Source organism: Carlito syrichta, unplaced genomic scaffold, assembly GCF_000164805.1.
Source record: "Carlito syrichta isolate Samal-C Ts95f unplaced genomic scaffold, Tarsius_syrichta-2.0.1 Scaffold301728, whole genome shotgun sequence".
In the NCBI taxonomy this organism is placed as follows: Eukaryota; Metazoa; Chordata; class Mammalia; order Primates; family Tarsiidae; genus Carlito; species Carlito syrichta.
In genome coordinates, this window is record NW_007245824.1 from 246,701 (window position 1) to 259,035 (window position 12,335).

Sequence of the window (12,335 nt, forward strand, 5' to 3'; positions counted from 1 at the left end):
AAGTTTGAAAGTGTTCCAACTCTTGAAGTTTTTGAAAGATTTTGAGAGAAATTGGTGTTAATTCTTCCTTACATGTTTCACATAATTTACTAATAAAGCCATCTGGTGCTGTCTATTTTGTCTGGGTAATGGTTTTTCAGTTTTATTTATCTTTTCAAAATATAATGCTCATTAATTACCCATATTGCAGTCTAATATCAGTGTAGCAGAGCATGGGGACTTCTTTTATAGTCAGACATTCAGGGACCCTTCTATCTAGTGGCTATTCCATTTCTAGTGTCTGAATGTTCTATTGTACCACCTACTTCTAGCTGGCAGAAAGAAAAGAGATAGTGTGGAGAGGGCATATCTATTTTTAATGGTTTCAATATTGTGATGAAAAATGTCACTTCTGCAAGATCTGACTATAGGGAGCCAAATTTGTTCTCTCAGTGTTTCAGAGAAGAAAAAATATATATACATGTTGGTGAGAACCAGCAGTTTATGTTATATTTCTTGTTTATTTTGACCAAATGGCTTCTTTCTCCTCTTTCTATCTGCCAGATCAGATTGGATAGCTCCTTGTGAATCAGTGAACATCAAAAAACAAGTTTTAAGTCTAGCTTTCTCAAATAACCAAAAGGCAAAGTGTCAACCACTTCTAGTCAGAAATAGAAAGAATGCAATTCCTAGAAAGACGTAACAATATCGGACAGATATTTGAGATAACATATCATCTTGGGCATGAATCAAATTTTATTAATAGACTTTGACTTGATTGTTTGGGAGAAATTATCTTAACCAAGTGTCTCCTGTCCCCAAGTTCTTGAAGACTATTCATTAACCAAGATCCCCTATCTACAACTGAAGGGAGTATTGGAAACATATGTGCCCCTTGAACTAGGTTCATTTTGGTACCTACTCTATACTTCAAACTGTCATAAACTCACAAACAATTTGGATGTTTTTGAGCACTGAATGCCTTTCAGAAAAAGGTTTATAGATTTTAAAAACACAGGCATCAAGTAATATAGCATATTTCAGATCTATCATTTTTTCAGTTAGTTCCTTGGGTCAGGGAACATAACCAAAATTCTTTCAGATACAAAGTTCTCAAATCCACTTTATGTCTTTGCATTCTTGCTCCCAGGCCTTCCTTTGGCAACTTTAATGGCAAATACCAAGCTTGACAAGAAAACACACTGTCTTAATGTGTGTTTTTCCCAAGATCTGAGTTGCTTTTCACTGAGAACTTTACTGAGCCTTTGATGCTCAAAGCTTTAAAAATCATATATCTTATTGATTTAGTTATAGAAGAAGCTAGCTGTTCCGTCATTTCAAGTAACTAATTTCTGAACTTGTTCTTTAACATTTAATTTCTGCTTTTAAACTAGCTCATTCTTTCCAGAGTTAGTCCATTATTATAATACTTTGTCAAAGTTAGCCAATAGCAGCTAATGCTACTACTGAATATTCCAATCAGTTCTTCCACAGCCATTGAAATCAGATAAATTGACTTTCAAATCATTACAGGAAACATTTTAAGCAATATTTTTCCAATGCGTAATATGAAACCTTATCTTTCCAATACATGGTATAACTTCTATCACCACTCACTACATAATCAAAAGATCAAAGCCACTGTATTTTAAGTTTTTGTTTTTACAGGATTACACTTCAATATACTAACTTCTACATTAGCAAAAAACATAAGTGCTAGCAAATAATTCTCTAATCTCAAAGACTTTCTGTAATAAAGGTTTGTTTTTCACTCATGTCACAGGTGATTGTGTGTTGACAGGGTTGGGGATATGGAAATGAGCTCTGCTCTACACAATTGTTTAAGGATACATGCTCTTTCCAGGCTGTGGCTCCACCACTTCTCTGGGGCTAATTTCTGCCCTTTTCTATTTCTCACTGCAAATAGAGAAGAAAGGAGAATGAAGAAGACACATCTGTTCTTGGTTCTTTAGCTCTGAAGTTGACATGTCTTTTTTTTTCTAAAACATTTATTAATGAAACTAATGATATGATCTTTCCTAGATGCAAGTAGCTGGAGAATGTGCCTAAAAGTATAATGATGTAATATAATATAAAATAGAAGGGGTGAACAGAACAGTTGTACATAAAAGAAAGTAAAATTAAGCTAGTTTTATACCAAAAATAAACCTTATGTGTGTTATAGAAACAAACATAAAAAATTAAAAATAAAAACTTTACATTCCAGGAATAATTATAACTAAGTACCTGATTACTCAAGATTGTGAAAGATTCCTTAATCAAAAAATATTTTTTTAAAAATTGTAGTGAACAATACTGTAATTGATATGCATAAAAGAGTTTTAAAAGCTATTTTTGAAAAAACACCATATGCAGTGGTTTTAAAACCATACAAAAATGTATTCAATGTGTACACATGAGCAACAGTGCAATATTTATTCTTTATTTTCTGCATTTGCATAGGGTATAGGGAAATTTACACTCTTCTCCCAAGAGGGAAATAGTTGAGATATTTCTAACCTTTTCCCACAACTTCTGTTATTCCCCTTTAAGGAATGAGAAGTTGGTTTTCTGATTAGTGATACTGGAAAAATAAAATAAAATCATATACATACCCATTTTTTTATCTAATAAAACTGCCCATTAACACATATTCACTCTTAGCAGGTTCATGTGGTATACTTGCTAGGGCAATCTTTGCATTTTGTGGCAGTGCTGGGTCCTAGGATATCATGCAGAGAAGAAAGTTTAATTCAGTGCGGAGAATATTAGACACCTCTTTGGCCATAATTCGACAGCAGGTCCAATGTAAGACTGTCAGTAATTAACTCAGTATTTTATTCTCTAGTCATCTAGTTTCTATATTTCCTTCTTTACTGATTCTGAACTTAGATAAAAGATTTAAAAAAAGAAAAAAAGATCACCATCCATAAGTTCACCCTGCTAATAAATATGCAGGAAATAAAGGAAAAAAATAAGGAAATAAGAGAACATGCTTGTGGGACTAAAAAGTAGATCAAAGTTTTTCACTGACTGATGAGGTGGTTTTAGACTTTGATGTTAGTAAATGTGAGTCACAGTGTCCTTGATCACAATGATTTGTAGGAGTTACAGTTGTGGGTCTGATATCCATCTTGTATTATCAGCACAACACTTGATAAGTTTAAGTTTTCTCATTTAATGTGGTTAAACTTAATTATAGCTAAATTGAAACATCTTACCTTGGTAGAGATTGGATTATAGGTAAAAGGGAGAGTTAGAATCCTAGTTAGGACTTCACTTATAAAAAAAAAAATCACAAAGTTTGTATATATTGGGTTTCTAAGCCTTGATAAGTACCAAAAAACTCTTTTGCTTTTATTATGCTTTGTAGCCAGAACTACAACTGTAACATGTAACTGGAAATATGACTAATTTATCAGCAAACTTATTAACTCTAATGATTTCTTTGTGCAATCTATTATTTTCTAAATATAAAATTATAACTATAAATTGTGGTAGTGTAATTGATTCCTTATTCATCTTTATAACATCTATTACTTTTTCTTATTTTATCACTGGCTAGAAATTCTAGTTCAATAATGAATACAATTGGTGATGCTATTCAACCCTATCTTACTCCCACAAAGAGTACATTTTTATATATTTTTTTCTAGGTTTGTGTTGATGTGTAAAAAACAGAGGGAAATACACATGAGCTTCAAATGATCAAGGATAATCATAGCATCACTTTTTTCTATAGATTAAAAATAAGAAAATATTCATCTTTACTGGTTAATATCCACGGTCAATGTGACTGCATTGAGGGATGCCTAGATGGCTTCTGCTGCATTGTTTCTAGGTGTGTCTGTGAGAAAATTTCCGGGCTTCTGTGAGAGTGTTTCCAGAGTAGATTGATATGTCAGTCAGTACAGTGGGAGAAGAAGACAAACCCTCAATGTGGGCGGTCATCATTCAATTGGATGGCAGTATGGTTACAACAAAGCAGACAGAAGACAGGGAGTAAGTAGTTTCTCAAGAGTCTACCTGTTTGCTCTCATCCTTTCCTGGTGGTATGTTTTGCTTTCTTTCATCCTGTTTTCGGACATCAGTTTCCAGATTCTTGGGCCTTTGGACTTTGGTCTTTGTACCAGTGGCCTCCTGAAGGCTCGTGAGCCTTCAGCCTCAGTCTGAGGATGGTATTGTCAACTTCCCTGGTTTTGAGGCTTTCAGACTTGGACTGGTGGAACTACATGTTGTAACCCAGGCTAATACCCCATCTAAGTGTAAGTGTAAATGTACTGTGGTATATTCATTCACTCAAATACTTTAGATCAATAAAAACCTATCAGAGAGAGCTACATAGATGCATGCAAAAGCATGCACAGATCTCAGAAAAATAATACTGAACAAAACAACCAGATATGAAAGAATGCATTCTCTATGACTTCAGTTTTAGTCTAACACATACTCTGTGATTGGAGATAGTCCTACGAATAGGGGATTTAATTTTGTTTGTTAATAAACTGAGCTTAGTTCTTGTATGGTTATATTCTTGTCCATTAAATCCAGAGGACTAGCACACTCATGACTCACCACAGGCTTAAGAGTTAAGATAAATGCATAGGCCAGAAAACTAGTGTGATAGTGAACAGCAATTATTCACTAGATTTTTTATTTTTTTTCTAGAGAGAAGGATATGTTCACTACATTTTCCAATAGTGAAAACTATGAGACAGCAACTATTGCATTCTCTTTATAACTCCTTTTTGTTAGTTTCTAAGTTTAAAATACGTAAATCTAGTACATTTATCTCATTAGCATGGTCTATTTTTGTCTCATATTCTTGCTTGACCTCCATACATAGGAATTTGTGTTAGGCTTACAGGAAGAGTTTCTAAAAAAGACACAGGCCCTGGGTGGTAATGGAGAAGTTGAAGTTGTCCATCAGTGTCAGTGGCTCAGTGGATACAATCAGTTGTATGAGAAAGGTACTAAATCATATGTAGCCATATATCAAGTTATCTTCTCTAATAATGGTTTTTGTAATTTTTTTATCCACCTAGGTGTGACTTTTATATCTGTTTTTCATAGGTATTGAACTTGGACATTTTTAAACTAGAGAATAATTATCAACTATTGATACTCCACATCAAGAATTCATATATTAAGAATATTTTGGCCAGACTCAGTGGTGCAGTCTGTAATCCCAGCAATTTTGGACTCCAAGGTGAGTGGATTGCCTGACCCCGTGGGTTTGAGACCAGTTGGGGCAACTTGGTGAGACCTTGTCTCTACAACAACAACAAAATAGCCAAGCGTCGTAGTGCACACTCATAGTTCCAACTACTTGGAAGGCTGAGGCGGAAGGATCACCGGAGCCCTGCAGGTCAACGCTGGAGTGGCTGTTAGTGTGCCACTGCACTCCAGCCTGGGCAACAGAGTAAGACTCCAACATACACACAAAAAAGAATAGTTTACATTTTTATAAACAATGAAGAATATATTCAAAAGGAATGGAGGCTGTAAGATGCCTGACTATATAGTAATCAAGATTATGTGTCCTTTCTGCCACCAAGAAAGAGATTTTATTTCACAACTACCAGACTGCAAACATTTAAAAGACTTTAGAGTTCATGAGAGTATGGGGAAATGAAAAGTACTGATAGAAGTAAATTAATAAAAATTTGGAGGACACCTTAGCAGTGTGAACTATATTGGAATAGGTGAGTGACCTTTAAACTCTGGGCATGCATTGCAAAGAACTTGCTGCAGGCATGTGTTGAAGTAATAGCAATATCTGTATAGTAATATTTGTCACAGTTCATAGTACTTAGTGAGCAGCTGAAGCAACTGAAATGCCCACAATGGATCATTGAATATTCATACAATGGTGTATTATAGGGTCATGCAAATGAGTGAATTAGAGTCTCATTTGTCAATTTAATAACATTAGAAATATAGCATCTGGTAAATAAAACAAAGTTTCAGAAGGGTATATGATAATAAAAACTAAATGTTTATTTCAGATTAACTCTGTTGTTGAGTATATTCTAACATCTAACTCACTATACAAAATTTGTTGAAATAAGTATTATCTCCATTTTACAGATGTGGAAGATGAGACACCAGAAGGCTAAGAAAGTTGCTCAGGTTCACATAACAAGTTAAGTGGGAAACTAGTGAGTAATGTATGATCATTCCAGAGCTTATGCTATAAACTGACAAACTTCATTGCATTTCATCACTTACAAAATACCTGTTAAAAGATACCATTTATATAAAATTCAGAACCATAAAATACAATATTATATACTATAGTAAATATAAATATATACAGCAATACTCGTGCATAAGGATAAGAAAAATATATTTAAATATTTAAATATAGAAAAGAAGAACAAAAAAACTGGGATTGGGATCATGAAGGGGACTTCAATATTATGTGATATATTATTCCATAAAAATCTTTCAGGAAAATCTAGTAAAGTTTTAAGATACTGTGAAAACAGATGGTAGATGGCTTTTTACATACATGTTTTGCTGTATTATTTCTGTGTAAAATATTTCACAAGATATTTTTACAAGAAAGTAAAATATTAGCAATGAAAGACTGGATATTTGTTCTCAATCTTCCTCCTGAGAAAAATTAGAAAACCTGAGCTCACATAAGAATAATGATAATAATAAAAATTACCTGTTGGAAGTCATCAGATACATCCAAGTCCAAGAAGTTTTGTGGTGTAAGATCTTGGAAAGTAAAGAGGTAAAGAGACATGAGACTAGTATTTACTGCAAATTTTTCTTTTCATCTGATTGTCAGTTTTGAAAGTTGTGACTAAGTGTCTAAAAACTGCTGGGAATAGGGCAATTGTAATTTAGAAGCTGCCATGGTGAATGGTTCTTGTAAACCTTTGGGCTTTTATATAGGACTAAAACTTTAAAATATATTCTCATAAAATAGAGTATAACAATTCAGAAACCAAGCAAAAAAGATTATTCTAGAATTCTATTATACTATTAGGGAAAGAACTATCACATAATATCCCTTCTCCTAACTTATTAATGTTCTCTCTTCTAACATAAAAAAAAAAACTCTCCCTTAATTTAACCCAATTTCTGTCTTGCAATTGTTTCTTTATTCTGTTCCCCTTCATAGCAAAATGACTTAAAGAGGTTATCTATATGTCTGTGTCAGCAATTTCTTTTAAACATATTTAATCAGGCTTTTATCCTGAGCATTCTATAGAAACTGCCTTTGCCTATGTTATCAGTGACCTCTAGATTTCTAAACACAGTGGCCAATTCTCAGTCTTCTTTTTTTAACATCTTGACAATACCTAAAGAATTACATGTTTTACTCTTAAATACAGAAGTTCACTTTAGAAGTTTACTGTGAAGATAATTCTCTTAAAGTATGACAACATATAAATGAGCTTATTGCAACATTAAGAATGATTGCAAAATATTGGAAACAATCTAAATGTTCAAACATAAGATATTGACTAAATTAACATTGATGCATACACAAAATGAAGTACTATTTAGCAGTAAAATAAATAAAGAGAAATATCTCTATAAACAGATAAGGAGTGATTTCCAGGAAACACTAAGTGAATAAGAGCAAAGTACAAAAAAAATTTTTCATCTACTTATATTTACAAAAAGGACATAAAAATGGATAAACCATAAAACAATTGCAATGGGACAAAGAAAAGGACAAGAGGAAGCGATTAGGGAGAAAATATCAACTCTTTGAAAATTCCACTTTGTGTAGCTTTGGCTTTTGAAAGAATGCTAATATTCTAGATTTTCAGAACATCAGATCAAATGAACAAGAATGGGAAGCAAAGGAAAAAAAAAAAACCTAAAACTGAAAGCAGACTGGAATAAGTGATTCAAATCTATTTCAAGAAAATAACATAACAATCCAGAAACAAAAACAACAATAAAAAAAATTAATCCATACTATATTTAGAATATTTATTGATATATGCCTCTTTGTGGATGTATGTGGGTTGGTAGTGGGGAGATTGCAAACAGATCCTCAACTCCTTATAATAGTTTTATTTTTGTAGTGGATGGACAAGCAAATCTGAAACTATTTTTTAGTTGTATTATAGAATTGCATGAAAAAGAAAAGGAGAGTAGGGGTCAGTGGCTCAGCCTATAATCCCAGCACTTTGGGAGGTCGAGGTGAGTGGATTGCCTGAGTCCAAGGGTTTGAGACCCACGCGAGCAACTTGGGGAGACCTCGTCTCTACAATACATCAAAAAAAAAAAAAATGAGCTGGGCGTGGTAGTGCATGCCTGTAGTTCCAGCTACTTGGAAGACTGAGGTGGAAGGATCATCAGAGCCCAGTAGAGCGAGGTTGCAGTGACTGGGAATGTGCCCCTGCACTCCAGCCTGGGCACCAGAGTGAGATACCAACTCAAAAAAGAAGAAAGAAAGAAAAAGAAAAGGTGATAATGTTATCTGGAGCTAAGTTTTTCACTTTGAAAAAAAATTATATTTATATATATATTCTGATAAGTTCATGAACTCAACCAAGAAAAAGTGTTACATACCTCATTGCTGAATATCACTACAGTCATCTTCGATGTACTCCCATTGGGAAGCTATGAACTGATGTCAGACTAGTCTACCTGTCAAAGCAATTTTGGAACTCTTTGTCTGGAAAGACCATCAGAACTGTCATTGTATTACCCTTGATGTTCTGAATGTCATCAAAATGTTTTCCTTTCAATATTTTCTTTATCTTCAGGTAAAGAAAATAATCATTGCGAACCAGATCAGGTGAATAGGGAGATTGTTCCATACAGTTATTTGTTTACTGGTTAAAAACTCTTTCACACCCAGTGCTGTGTGAGCTGGTACATTGTTGTGATACAAGAGCCATGAGTTGTTGGTGAGAAGTTTAATTTTTTGTCTAATTTTTTAACACACCCTATTCAGCATTTCCAAAGAGTAAATTTGGTTAACTAATTGTTCAATTGGTACAAATTCATAATGAATCATTCCTCTAATGTCAAAAAAATATTAGTAACATCATTTGGACTCTTGATTTGGACTGACAGAATTTTTTTGGTTGTGGCGAATTGGCTGACTTCCATTGTACACGTTGATGCTTTGTTTCAGGGTCATATTGGAACACCCATGTTTCATCACCAGTGATAACACAGCCCAAAACACGGTCTTGCCTTCCAAAAAGTCTTGACAAACTTCAATTCTCTTTTGCTTTTGTTATTCAGTGAACTTCTTCAGGACCATTTTTACACACACCTTAATCATGCCAAGATTTTCAGTTAAGATTTTCCTAATTGATTTTCTATTGATAATTATTTAATCTATGTTTCTATGTTTCTTAAGATATTGATGCACAGTTCAACAAATTTTTATAATATTTCCATCAGTTCTGCTTCTTACTGGCCTCCCTGATCTCTCTTCATCGGTGACACTTTCTCTCCCTTCAGAAAAGCATCTAATCCATTTGTACACTGTTGTTTCCTTCATGTCCTTATCCCCATAAACTTGGCCTAGCATGTTCCTGATTTCACTTCCACTTTTGTCAGGTTTAACAAGAAATTTAATGTTTTTTTCATTGCTCTAAATCAAACAGCACACAAAATCACCAACAACAATAATGAACAAAATCACTCAGCGAGATACTACCACATGTCAACACGAACACAGCTGTGAGACACTGATATACAAAAGTTATGGAACCTTATTGAGTTGTTTGTACAGTGCTGCAGGTGGCAGGTTCACGAACTTAATGGTCTTACCTTGCAAGCACATACACACACACTAATATGAATATAATACATATGTATTATACATACATATGTATTTTCTCTCTACTTTTATTGGCTGAAAGGACCCAGAAGCAAAAATGCTAAATTATTAATGAGCACATCTTGGTTTCTAATACCATTTCCCACTAAACTAGGTACAATATAAACATTGGAATACATTGTTATGCTAATTGTAAGAGAACTCTCAAGAAAACAATGGGCATATGTTATAATAACACAGGAGCCAGGTAAAAGAAGTTTACAATGATCAAATATGATACAATTTGAATGCCAAAATAACTATAAGTACGGTAGCAATTTATAAAACATTGGAAAAAATAAGAATATCAATTATAGGTAGACATTAGATAGATAGATAGGTAGATAGATGATAGAGAGATGATATATGATAGAGGTAGAAGAGAGGGTTTCTGCTGTAGTGGAACGTCCAGGGCTGAATGGTAAATGTGGAGTGAGGGCTGAAGTTGGAAACTTGTCATTTCACATGTCATTTCACAGCCATCATAATACAAATAGAAGTAAGCAAGAATAAAAAATGCATGCTAAATTCCCAAGGGAAATATTGTCATGGAGTAGGATATTTACTTGGTTTTAAAAGGGCTACCAATAGATTGCTTATTAGATGAACAGGAAATAAATGGTAACTATATAATAGTGAAGTCATCAAAATTAACAGTCCAAACCATGGATAGATAGACATGTGCATACAGAAGTGATATCCTTAGGAAAAAAAATACTGCCAACATCAATTCACATTTCATATAAAAATTATATATTAAAGTTATCCTCATTAATACAACTTCATGGTTAGGACTAAATGAAGATTTGTGGGGGATTTTTGTATCAGATTTTAATAATATATTTTCTTTCACTAGAGAATAAACCCTTTATTTTCATTATTGCTTAAAACTGTGAATATGTAAAAGGGGATTATTACTTGAAGAACTCTGTGAGGTGACTGGCAAACAATTCATAAGGAATATTTTGCTGCTTTTTAAAATTTTTTATTTTAAAGATGTGGGGTACAGTTCAGGGTGAGGTATACAAATGTTCATTATGCAGGCAGCCTTGTTGATGAGGTGTGCCTCCCTCCTCCCTGCAGGGCAGTTTCCCACTACTACCAATTGGCAGCCGCCACCACCCCCTGCAGTTGAGTGATCTATCACAGAAACAACCACCCCCTGCAGCTGAGTGATCTATCACAGAAACAAAGAACTGAGTACCACATGTTCTCACTCATAAGCAGACCTTGACCAATTATCATAATAATATAAGTCCTCATTCTTTTTTAATGTAACAATCAATACATTTATTCATTTTGATCCTTTCGATTTTCCATGCAAACTTCAAGAGAGCAAGGATTTTTTTTAATCTAATTTTTTATTTGCTATGACCCATCTCCTGGTACACTGGCTGACCTTAATAGGTGCTCAATAAATATATTTTGGGACTTAATATCATTTTCTCTATTTTTTTATATTTAGAATTAAATATTCATGTAAACTGCTTCTTCTAATACCTAGAATAAACCTTCTATAAATAATAGCAGGGTTTAGTTTGTCTGTGATGTTTTAAAAAAATTTTAACTAGAAAGGGTTAAAATAATGCTACAGAAAGTTGAAAAATGACCACTTAACTGTGAATCCTCAATAAAAGAATCACAATCCTGAATAAAATAATCCTGAATAAAAGGTTTTATAATCCAGAATTAAAGGTTTAATTAGCATACTGTTTTGCCTCTTGGAAACAATTGATTTGACTGCTGCTAGAGGTAGTAAATGAAAAAATTCACTGATTTTATTCTTTTGGGTGTTTCTTCTCTCCTTCACTTAAAGCACCTGGAGTGCTGCTGATAAGCAGGCATGAAATTTGACAATCATTCTCTAATGTATTCTTGCTTTTCAAGTGTGCAAAACACAGGCAAAAAAATAAGTAAGTCAGAAACCTTGGTATGATGTCGAAATAAGAATAAAATGCCCAATCTCCAAGAGAGTACTTTTCATCAAAATATACACTTAGATATGCACATAACAAGCATTACACCTATGAGTAACAAATTAATGGATTTCAGGTACTTTTGGAAGAACAATTGCAATGTATTAGCCATTGCTTTGGCAAGCTTTGACTTAACTGTTCAGTGCACAGGAAATTTTGGTAAACAAGACAAGCACCCTTCATGATCTCACTGCAGTTACTATATTAGAAAGACATGGATTCAATAACTCGTTTAGATATTTTGATGTAGTACTACTTGTTTACTTTTGCTTTTGCTTCCTGTGTTTTTGGTGTCAAATTCAGATTATAATTGCCTAGACCAATGTCAAGGAGCTTTCCCCTGTGTTATCTTTTAGGAGATTTACAGTCTCAGGTATTTTGTTTAAGTCTTTATTGTATTGATTTTTGTTCCTCAATTCAAGAGAAAGATCCAGTTTTTTAAAAAATTATTTTTTCCATATTGATAGCTACTTTTCCTAACATCACTTATTAAAAAGTTTATATTGTTTTCATTGTGTGTTCCTCATATGTAATAGACAAATTGATATGTAAATTTCTGGTGAACT